The sequence below is a fragment of the Pleurodeles waltl genome, unplaced genomic scaffold (genome assembly GCF_031143425.1).
Source record: "Pleurodeles waltl isolate 20211129_DDA unplaced genomic scaffold, aPleWal1.hap1.20221129 scaffold_418, whole genome shotgun sequence".
NCBI classification, from domain to species: domain Eukaryota; kingdom Metazoa; phylum Chordata; class Amphibia; order Caudata; family Salamandridae; genus Pleurodeles; species Pleurodeles waltl.
The window spans coordinates 74,679-86,000 of NW_027150126.1; the positions used below are offsets into that span (position 1 = coordinate 74,679).

The 11,322-nt window shown below is 43.4% G+C and overlaps 2 non-coding genes across 2 annotated transcripts; both read right to left on the reverse strand.

Annotated features, from left to right (window-relative positions):
• Nucleotides 1-472: 472 nt before the first annotated feature.
• TRNAI-AAU (transfer RNA isoleucine (anticodon AAU)) lies at nucleotides 473-546 on the reverse strand. Its single transcript has one exon. It is a non-coding gene; the product is annotated as a tRNA-Ile (tRNA).
• Nucleotides 547-4,138: 3,592 nt separating this feature from the next.
• TRNAI-AAU (transfer RNA isoleucine (anticodon AAU)) lies at nucleotides 4,139-4,212 on the reverse strand. The gene has a single exon. It is a non-coding gene; the product is annotated as a tRNA-Ile (tRNA).
• Between the last annotated feature and the right edge of the window lie 7,110 nt (nucleotides 4,213-11,322).

The following is an 11,322-nucleotide window of genomic DNA, read 5'->3' on the forward strand; positions in this document are numbered from 1 at the left end:
AATCACTGTCGACTTCCTTTGATCTTTCTTTCTTCTTTTACTTCACCTTCGCCTTCAGTGTATCTTTCGGCCCTCTTAAGAGACACACCCCCTTGTAGCCACTTCTATACTTCTGTCACCTAACTATTTTCCTATCCTTTCCCCTGTAACGTTGCTGATCCTAGCTATAGCATCACTATCCAGAATCTGTTCACCTGAGTTATGTTCCTCTTATCCCCACGCATCTAATAATCAGCTCTTGGTCTCCCTCCACCTCTCACGAGACATAGTCTGAGGCAGTGTCTCCATCTTGGAGAGACAATCCCTTGCACTTGTGTTGTTCTACTGGCACTGCCGGCTTGAGCTTTGGTCAGCAGTGGCAAAAGAAGGACTAATGGAAAGTGAACGTATACTGGAGCAACAGAGTGTATGGATTTATAAGAGCTTGATTAAATGAGAAAAAAAGAGTTTAGTTGAGAGAAAAAATGCAACCTGGCCCATACGGGGATTGAACCCGCGACCTTGGCGTTATTAGCACCACGCTCTAACCAACTGAGCTAACCGGCCATGAGTACTAAATATATCCTTTTTCCATGTAATGCAGATAGATAGAAGAGTTGGTCTCTCTATCGCAATTCCTTCATACTTTTCTCCTTCCGCCCCCTGTCTGCATTTCAATAACAAGAGCTGTGGAGTGCTGCACGCCAGCCTCAGTGCCTCGTCTTTCACTCAATCTCACTGTGTGCTGTGATATCTTTGTAACATCGCTTGTTGCCGGAAAAAAAGGAAAGGATGGATAGTATTTTTATTCTTTTACAACAAAACCCAAAATGCATCGGCTTGCTTGCTCATTAAGTTTACAAGGCCAGCTGCTTTTGAGATATTATAATTATAGTGGTTATTCGGCGTTGGAGGTAAGAGAGTTTTTTTTAGGTCTGGTCGTTCCTTCTGCTTCAAATTACTTGAGCTCATGTCAACAAAGTAACAACAAAACATAGCCAACGGTTCGTTGCTCAAGCCTTCCCTACTGCGCCTTCCAATGTCTCTCCTGCCGACCACAGTGCAGGAAATCTGAGTTTGCATTTGCGCGAAGAGACGTACAACACAAGAAGGCGCGCTTTTGTGCGCCGGGCACCACCCGGCCTGTGCATTCCTCACTGTCGTGAGATCAGTTTACTCAGCAGAGCATGACGCTGCAATTGGTTAGTAGGGCAGGCCTGACCAGAATAGTATATTTGGGGTCATGTTTTTGATTGCATTTTTAAAACAGTAACAGAACTTAACTGCAATGTTTAAATAGGTCTAGACATATTTAAACAGTGTCAATTTAATAGAAGAATTGTGGACAATTGAGAGGGGAGGCACCAATGTTTTTTTTCCCCATTGGGTGGATGCGGCATTAATGAGTTTGAAGACCACTGGTCTAAGTGGACACTAATATACCTGGATGCTCCTGAATCCTCGCAACAGATGGCAGCAAACCTGGCTGGAGAGCTACTGTGTTGGACTGATCCTGTCGATTCAAGTGGTCTTTCCTAGAGAGTCGGAGGTCATGGAAATAGATGGAGTTGATGGTAATCTTCAGGGCTTTGAAGTTTTCCCATCATCATCTGTCTCAAAAAAATGTGCTAGTAAAGACAGAGAATAAGGTAGCTGTCTTTTACATTAACCAACAGTGAAGTATGCATTCAAAATCCCTCAATGCAATAGCAGAACAATTGGGTTATTGGGCAGAGATCAACCTGTTGCACACGTCCGCAGTACACATCAAGGGCACCGATAATGTGATGGCAGACAGCTGGAGGTTTTCCAATTTTGCTGGAGTTGACGTTATCTAGGTCGTTGTTTTGAGAGATATGCCGAGAGTTTGTGAAACCCTTTCTGGATCTCTTTTCAACCAAGGACAATGCTCATCTTTGTCGATTCTGATCCAGGCTTCCGGAACAAGGAGCCTAGGTAGTGGACGTATTGGTGATAAAGTGGCTGAGAAGTCTCCTTTATACATTCCCCCACTTTTTATTGATCCAGATGGATCTCTTCAAGTCTCAGCAGGGGGAGGGAACTTTATTCTTGTGGGCCCTTATTGGCCAGAGATGTCATGATTTCCTCTTCTGAACCCCTGGCTCTTCTACCTCCTTGAGTACTGCTCACGTGTGTCTCTCTCAGAACGTCGTCCCTGACCTTCTTGCTCCAACTCACTCTATCGCTTTGGAGGTTGAGAAGTCTGGACTGCTAGCAAAGGGTCTTTCCTCTTCCTTAGTGGAATTAATTCAGCACTCCAGCAGGCCTTCTACTTAGAAGTCTTACTCAAAGAACTGGAAGTCTTTTGAGACGTGATGTTCTGCTCATGATTTTTTGGCACCTACCTGTAGTTTGTCTGCTATTTTGCATTTTCTTCTGAATGGGTTTCAGTCGAATCTCTTTCCACTCTGAAAGCTCATTGCTTTGCGATAAAGGTTTTTAGGGACTTTTCTGTACCTTCGTCGATGTTACAATCTTTGGTGTCTAGACTGTTCTGATCTTTTGTCAATTGTAAGACCAGTTGAAAAATCCCTTTTCTCCAACTCAGAATCTTCCTACTCTTTTATAGGCTTTGCAATTTTATCTCTTTGAGGATCTGGACACTGTATACATAAAGATTGTTTCCTATAAAGTTATTTTCCTATTTCCTATCACCTTCCTGAGAACAATTGGGGAGCTTGGAGCCTTAAAATGCTGTCCTCTCTTCAGTTGATACTTTGGAAGATGGGGTAACTTTAAGGCCTAGCCTTACCTTTGCTGCAAAGGTTAAGTCTATTTTTGATAGATCTTAGGAAATAATTCTTCCTTCTTTCATTCCCTCTCCTTCCTCTCCGGAGGAACATTTGCTGAATACACTTGATGTTTAAAGAGCTCTTTTCATTTATGTCACCAGGCCTCTGCAGTTCAGGAAAACCGACTCCTTGTTTGTGACTTTTGGACAGCCTGGAAAAGACAAGAAGGTGACTTTTATGACTCTAAGTAGGTGGATTAAGTTGTCAATTTTTCTGGCTTTGCAAGGCTTTTTAGAATATCTTCCAGTTCAGGGATGGTCTACGAGAGGAATGGCCACCTCCTGGGTTGAATTCCAGTGAGTAACAATCTAGGAAATTCCTAGGGTGGCTACTTGGTCCTCAGAGCATACATTTGTCAAGCATTATGGCTTAATAATTTTTCTGTTTTGCATTTGAGTACCAATGTTTTGAACTCTGCATTACCCTTAGTCCATCTTGTCTTTGTCACAAACATTACATCCTGCCCACCTTCCTATCAGTCCTTTGGCAAGGGCTTGGCACCCAGGTTGGGTGCATGGGGCTTGCATTTAAGGATCCTCCTGTTCTTTCTTCCTGTTGGAAGGTGACATCACCTTACTTCGTAATGACTGTCACAAGGACGCAATGGACTAAGGCTAATGAAGATTACCAATAAGTAACCAACGCATCACCATTCTTTCTGAATGTGCGTGGCTCATTCCGCAGGACTTGTTCTTTGTATGATTCCTGGATTTTCAGAAGCCCTTTGATGGCAGCACCCCCACACTGAAAATTGTTTCAGCACCACTGTACAAGGGTCAGTTGTCATGCTCATCTGCGGCGTAAATTTGCATTGAAGTAGTCTAACTCCCCAGGCTTTGTCTTTTGCTCAATTTGCCTTTGTGAGTTTTCTCTCAATCACTGTCGACTTCCTTTGATCTTTCTTTCTTCTTTTACTTCACCTTCGCCTTCAGTGTATCTTTCGGCCCTCTTAAGAGACACACCCCCTTGTAGCCACTTCTATACTTCTGTCACCTAATTATTTTCCTATCCTTTCCCCTGTAACGTTGCTGATCCTAGCTATAGCATCACTATCCAGAATCTGTTCACCTGAGTTATGTTCCTCTTATCCCCACGCATCTAATAATCAGCTCTTGGTCTCCCTCCACCTCTCACGAGACATAGTCTGAGGCAGTGTCTCCATCTTGGAGAGACAATCCCTTGCACTTGTGTTGTTCTACTGGCACTGCCGGCTTGAGCTTTGGTCAGCAGTGGCAAAAGAAGGACTAATGGAAAGTGAACGTATACTGGAGCAACAGAGTGTATGGATTTATAAGAGCTTGATTAAATGAGAAAAAAAGAGTTTAGTTGAGAGAAAAAATGCAACCTGGCCCATACGGGGATTGAACCCGCGACCTTGGCGTTATTAGTACCACGCTCTAACCAACTGAGCTAACCGGCCATGAGTACTAAATATATCCTTTTTCCATGTAATGCAGATAGATAGAAGAGTTGGTCTCACTATCGCAATTCCTTCCTACTTTTCTCCTTCCGCCCCCTGTCTGCATTTCAATAACAAGAGCTGTGGAGTGCTGCACGCCAGCCTCAGTGCCTCGTCTTTCACTCAATCTCACTGTGTGCTGTGATATCTTTGTAACATCGCTTGTTGCCGGAAAAAAAGGAAAGGATGGATAGTATTTTTATTCTTTTACAACAAAACCCAAAATGCATCGGCTTGCTTGCTCATTAAGTTTACAAGGCCAGCTGCTTTTGAGATATTATAATTATAGTGGTTATTCGGCGTTGGAGGTAAGAGAGTTTTTTTTAGGTCTGGTCGTTCCTTCTGCTTCAAATTACTTGAGCTCATGTCAACAAAGTAACAACAAAACATAGCCAACGGTTCGTTGCTCAAGCCTTCCCTACTGCGCCTTCCCATGTCTCTCCTGCCGACCACAGTGCAGGAAATCTGATTTTGCATTTGGATGAAGAGACGTACAACACAAGAAGGCGCGCTTTTGTGCGCCGGGCACCACCCGGCCTGTGCATTCCTCACTGTCGTGAGATCACTTTACTCAGCAGAGCATGACGCTGCAATTGGTTAGTAGGGCAGGCCTGACCAGAATAGTATATTTGGGGTCATGTATTTGATTGCATTTTTAAAACAGTAACAGAACTTAACTGCAATGTTTAAATAGGTCTAGACATATTTAAACAGTGTCAATTTAATAGAAGAATTGTGGACAATTCAGAGGGGAGGCACCAATGTTTTTTTTCCCATTGGGTGGATGCGGCATTAAAGAGTTTGAAGACCACTGGTCTAAGTGGACACTAATATACCTGGATGCTCCTGAATCCTCGCAACAGATGCCAGCAAACCTGGCTGGAGAGCTACTGTGTTGGACAGATCCTGTCGATTCAAGTGGTCTTTCCTAGAGAGTCGGAGGTCATGGAAATAGATGGAGTTGATGGTAATCGTCAGGGCTTTGAAGTTTTCCCATCATCATCTGTCTCAATAAAATGTGCTAGTAAAGACAGAGAATAAGGTAGCTGTCTTTTACATTAACCAACAGTGAAGCATGCATTCAAAATCCCTCAATGCAATAGCAGAACAATTGGGTTATTGGGCAGAGATCAACCTGCTGCACACGTCGGCAGTACACATCAAGGGCACTGACAATGTGATGGCAGACAGCTGGAGGTTTCCAAATTTGCTGGAGTTGACGTTATCCAGGTCGTTGTTTTGAGAGATATGCCGAGAGTTTGTGAAACCCTTTCTGGATCTCTTTTCAAACAAGGACAATGCTCATCTTTGTCGATTCTGATCCAGGCTTCCGGAACAAGGAGCCTAGGTAGTGGACGTATTGGTGATAAAGTGGCTGAGAAGTCTCCTTTATACATTCCCCCACTTTTTATTGATCCAGATGGTTCTCTTCAAGTCTCAGCAGGGGGGAGGGAACTTTATTCTTGTGGGCCCTTATTGGCCAAAGATGTCATGGTTTCCTCTTCTGAACCCCTGGCTCTTCTACCTCCTTGAGTACTGCTCAAGTGTGTCTCTCTCAGAACGTCGTCCCTCACCTTCTTGCTCCAACTCACTCTATCGCTTTGGAGGTTGAGAAGTCTGGACTGCTAGCAAAGGGTCTTTCCTCTTCCTTAGTGGAGTTAATTCAGCACTCCAGCAGGCCTTCTACTTCGAAGTCTTACTCAAGGAACTGGAAGTCTTTTGAGACGTGATGTTCTGCTCATGATCTTTTGGCACCTACCTGTAGTTTGTCTGCTATTTTGCATTTTCTTCTGAATGGGTTTCACTTGAATCTCTTTCCACTCTGAAAGCTCATTGCTTTGCGATAAAGGTTTTTAGGGACTTTTCTGTACCTTCGTCGATGTTACAATCTTTGGTGTCTAGACTGTTCTGATCTTTTGTCAATTGTAAGACCAGTTGAAAAATCCCTTTTCTCCAACTCAGAATCTTCCTACTCTTTTATAGGCTTTGCAATTTTATCTCTTTGAGGATCTGGATAGTGTAGACATAAAGATTGTTTCCTATAAAGTTATTTTCCTATTTCCTATCACCTTGCTGAGAACAATTGGGGAGCTGGGAGCCTTAAAATGCTGTCCTCTCTTCATTTGATACTTTGGAAGATGGGGTAACTTTAAGGCCTAGCCTTACCTTTGCTGCAAAGGTTAAGTCTATTTTTGATAGATCTTAGGAAATAATTCTTCCTTCTTTCATTCCCTCTCCTTCTTCTCCGGAGGAACATTTGCTGAATACACTTGATGTTTAAAGAGCTCTTTTCATTTATGTCACCAGGCCTCTGCAGTTCAGGAAAACCGACTCCTTGTTTGTGACTTTTGGACAGCCTGGAAAAGACAAGAAGGTGACTTTTATGACTCTGAGTAGGTGGATTAAGTCTTCAATTTTTCTGGCTTTGCAAGGCTTTTTAGAATATCTTCCAGTTCAGGGATGGTCTACGAGAGGATCGCCACCTCCTGGGTTGAATTCCAGTGAGTAACAATCTAGGAAATTCCTAGGGTGGCTACTTGGTCCTCAGAGCATACATTTGTCAAGCATTATGGCTTAATAATTTTTCTGTTTTGCATTTGAGTACCAATGTTTTGAACTCTGCATTACCCTTAGTACATCTTGTCTTTGTTACAAACATTACATCCTGCCCACCTTCCCATCAGTCCTTTGGCAAGGGCTTGGCACCCAGGTTGGGTGCATGGGGCTAGCATTTAAGGACCCTCCTGTTCTTTCTTCCTGTTGGAAGGTGACATCACCTTACTTTGTAATGACTGTCACAAGGACGCAATGGACTAAAGCTAATGAAGATTACCAATAAGTAACCAACGCATCACCATTCTTTCTGAATGTGCGTGGCTCATTCCGCAGGACTTGTTCTTTGTATGATTCATGGATTTTCAGAAGCCCTTTGATGGCAGCACCCCCACACTGAAAATTGTTTCAGCACCACTGTACAAGGGTCAGTTGTCATGCTCATCTGCGGCGTAAATTTGCATTGAAGTAGTCTAACTCCCCAGGCCTTGTCTTTTGCTCAATTTGCCTTTGTCAGTTTTCTCTCAATCACTGTCGACTTCCTTTGATCTTTCTTTCTTCTTTTACTTCACCTTCGCCTTCAGTGTATCTTTCGGCCCTCTTAAGAGACACATCCCCTTGTAGCCACTTCTATACTTCTGTCACCTAATTATTTTCCTATCCTTTCCCCTGTAACGTTGCTGATCCTAGCTATAGCATCACTATCCAGAATCTGTTCACCTGAGTTATGTTCCTCTTATCCCCACGCATCTAATAATCAGCTCTTGGTCTCCCTCCACCTCTCACGAGACATAGTCTGAGGCAGTGTCTCCATCTTGGAGAGACAATCCCTTGCACTTGTGTTGTTCTACTGGCACTGCCGGCTTGAGCTTTGGTTAGCAGTGGCAAAAGAAGGACTAATGGAAAGTGAACGTATACTGGAGCAACAGAGTGTATGGATTTATAAGAGCTTGATTAAATGAGAAAAAAAGAGTTTAGTTGAGAGACAAAATGCAACCTGGCCCGTACAGGGATCAAACCTGCAACCTTGGCGTTATTAGCACCACGCTCTAACAAACTTAGCTAACCGGCCATGAGTTCTAAAGATATCCTTTTTCCATGTAATGCAGATAGATAGAAGAGCTGGTCTCACTATCGCAATTCCTTCATACTTTTCTCCTTCCGCCCCTGTCTGCATTTCAATAACAAGAGCTGTGGAGTGCTGCACGCCAGCCTCAGTGCCTCGTCTTTCACTCAATCTCACTGTGTGCTGTGATATCTTTGTAACATCGCTTGTTACCGGAAAAAAAGGAAAGGATGGATAGTATTTTTATTCTTTTACAACAAAACCCAAAATACATCGGCTTGCTTGCTCATTAAGTTTACAAGGCCAGCTGCTTTTGAGATATTATAATTATAGTGGTTATTCGGCGTTGGAGGTAAGAGAGTTTTTTTTAGGTCTGGTCGTTCCTTCTGCTTCAAATTACTTGAGCTCATGTCAACAAAGTAACAACAAAACATAGCCAACGGTTCGTTGCTCAAGCCTTCCCTACTGCGCCTTCCCATGTCTCTCCTGCCGACCACAGTGCAGGAAATCTGAGTTTGCATTTGTGCGAAGAGACGTACAACACAAGAAGGCGCGCTTTTGTGCGCCGGGCACCACCCGGCCTGTGCATTCCTCACTGTCGTGAGATCAGTTTACTCAGCAGAGCATGATGCTGCAATTGGTTAGTAGGGCAGGCCTGACCAGAATAGTATATTTGGGGTCATGTATTTGATTGCATTTTTAAAACAGTAACAGAACTTAACTGCAATGTTTAAATAGGTCTAGACATATTTAAACAGTGTCAATTTAATAGAAGAATTGTGGACAATTCAGAGGGGAGGCACCAATGTTTTTTTTCCCCATTGGGTGGATGCGGCATTAAAGAGTTTGAAGACCACTGGTCTAAGTGGACACTAATATACCTGGATGCTCCTGAATCCTCGCAACAGATGCCAGCAAACCTGGCTGAAGAGCTACTGTGTTGGACTGATCCTGTCGATTCAAGTGGTCTTTCCTAGAGAGTCGGAGGTCATGGAAATAGATGGAGTTTATGGTAATCTTCAGGGCTTTGAAGTTTTCCCATCATCATCTGTCTCAAAAAAATGTGCTAGTAAAGACAGAGATTAAGGTAGCTGTCTTTTACATTAACCAACAGTGAAGCATGCATTCAAAATCCCTCAATGCAATAGCAGAACAATTGGGTTATTGGGCAGAGATCAACCTGCTGCACACGTCGGCAGTACACATCAAGGGCACCGACAATGTGATGGCAGACAGCTGGAGGTTTCCAAATTTGCTGGAGTTGACGTTATCCAGGTCGTTGTTTTGAGAGATATGCCGAGAGTTTGTGAAACCCTTTCTGGATCTCTTTTCAAACAAGGCCAATGCTCATCTTTGTCGATTCTGATCCAGACTTCCGGAACAAGGAGCCTAGGTAGTGGACGTATTGGTGATAAAGTGGCTGAGAAGTCTCCTTTATACATTCCCCCACTTTTTATTGATCCAGATGGTTCTCTTCAAGTCTCAGCAGGGGGGAGGGAACTTTATTCTTGTGGGCCCTTATTGGCCAGAGATGTCATGGTTTCCTCTTCTGAACCCCTGGCTCTTCTACCTCCTTGAGTACTGATCAAGTGTGTCTCTCTCAGAACGTCGTCCCTGACCTTCTTGCTCCAACTCACTCTATCGCTTTGGAGGTTGAGAAGTCTGGACTGCTAGCAAAGGGTCTTTCCTCTTCCTTAGTGGAGTTAATTCAGCACTCCAGCAGGCCTTCTACTTCGAAGTCTTACTCAAAGAACTGGAAGTCTTTTGAGACGTGATGTTCTGCTCATGATCTTTTGGCACCTACCTGTAGTTTGTCTGCTATTTTGCATTTTCTTCTGAATGGGTTTCAGTTGAATCTCTTTCCACTCTGAAAGCTCATTGCTTTGCGATAAAGGTTTTTAGGGACTTTTCTGTACCTTCGTCGATGTTACAATCTTTGGTGTCTAGACTGTTCTGATCTTTTGTCAATTGTAAGACCAGTTGAAAAATCCCTTTTCTCCAACTCAGAATCTTCCTACTCTTTTATAGGCTTTGCAATTGTATCTCTTTGAGGATCTGGACACTGTAGACATAAAGATTGTTTCCTATGAAGTTATTTTCCTATTTCCTATCACCTTGCTGAGAACAATTGGGGAGCTGGGAGCCTTAAAATGCTGTCCTCTCTTCATTTGATACTTTGGAAGATGGGGTAACTTTAAGGCCTAGCCTTACCTTTCCTGCAAAGGTTAAGTCTATTTTTGATAGATCTTAGGAAATAATTCTTCCTTCTTTCATTCCCGCTCCTTCCTCTCCGGAGGAATATGTGCTGAATACACTTGATGTTTAAAGAGCTCTTTTCATTTATGTCACCAGGCCTCTGCAGTTCTGGAAAACCGACTCCTTGTTTGTGACTTTTGGACAGCCTGGAAAAGACAAGAAGGTTACTTTTATGACTCTGAGTAGGTGGATTAAGTTGTCAATTTTTCTGGCTTTGCAAGGCTTTTTAGAATATCTTCCAGTTCAGGGATGGTCTACGAGAGGAATGGCCACCTCCTGGGTTGAATTCCAGTGAGTAACAATCTAGGAAATTCCTAGGGTGGCTACTTGGTCCTCAGAGCATACATTTGTCAAGCATTATGGCTTAATAATTTTTCTGTTTTGCATTTGAGTACCAATGTTTTGAGCTCTGCATTACCCTTAGTCCATCTTGTCTTTGTCACAAACATTACATCCTGCCCACCTTCCCATCAGTCCTTTGGCAAGGGCTTGGCACCCAGGTTGGGTGCATGGGGCTAGCATTTAAGGATCCTCCTGTTCTTTCTTCCTGTTGGAAGGTGACATCACCTTACTTTGTAATGACTGTCACAAGGACGCAATGGACTAAGGCTAATGAAGATTACCAATAAGTAACCAACGCATCACCATTCTTTCTGAATGTGCGTGGCTCATTCCGCAGGACTTGTCCTTTGTATGATTCCTGGATTTTCAGAAGCCCTTTGATGGCAGCACCCCCACACTGAAAATTGTTTCAGCACCACTGTACAAGGGTCAGTTGTCATGCTCATCTGCGGCGTAAATTTGCATTGAAGTAGTCTAACTCCCCAGGCCTTGTCTTTTGCTCAATTTGCCTTTGTGAGTTTTCTCTCAATCACTGTCGACTTCCTTTGATCTTTCTTTCTTCTTTTACTTGACCTTCGCCTTCAGTGTATCTTTCGGCCCTCTTAAGAGACACACCCCCTTGTAGCCACTTCTATACTTCTGTCACCTACTTATATTACTATCCTTTCCCCTTTAACGTTGCTGATCCTGGCTATAGCATCACTATCCAGAATCTGTTCACCTGAGTTATGTTCCTCTTATCCCCACGCATCTAATAATCAGCTCTTGGTCTCCCTCCACCTCTCACGAGACATAGTCTGAGGCAGTGTCTCCATCTTGGAGAGACAATCCCTTGCACTTGTGTTGTTCTACTG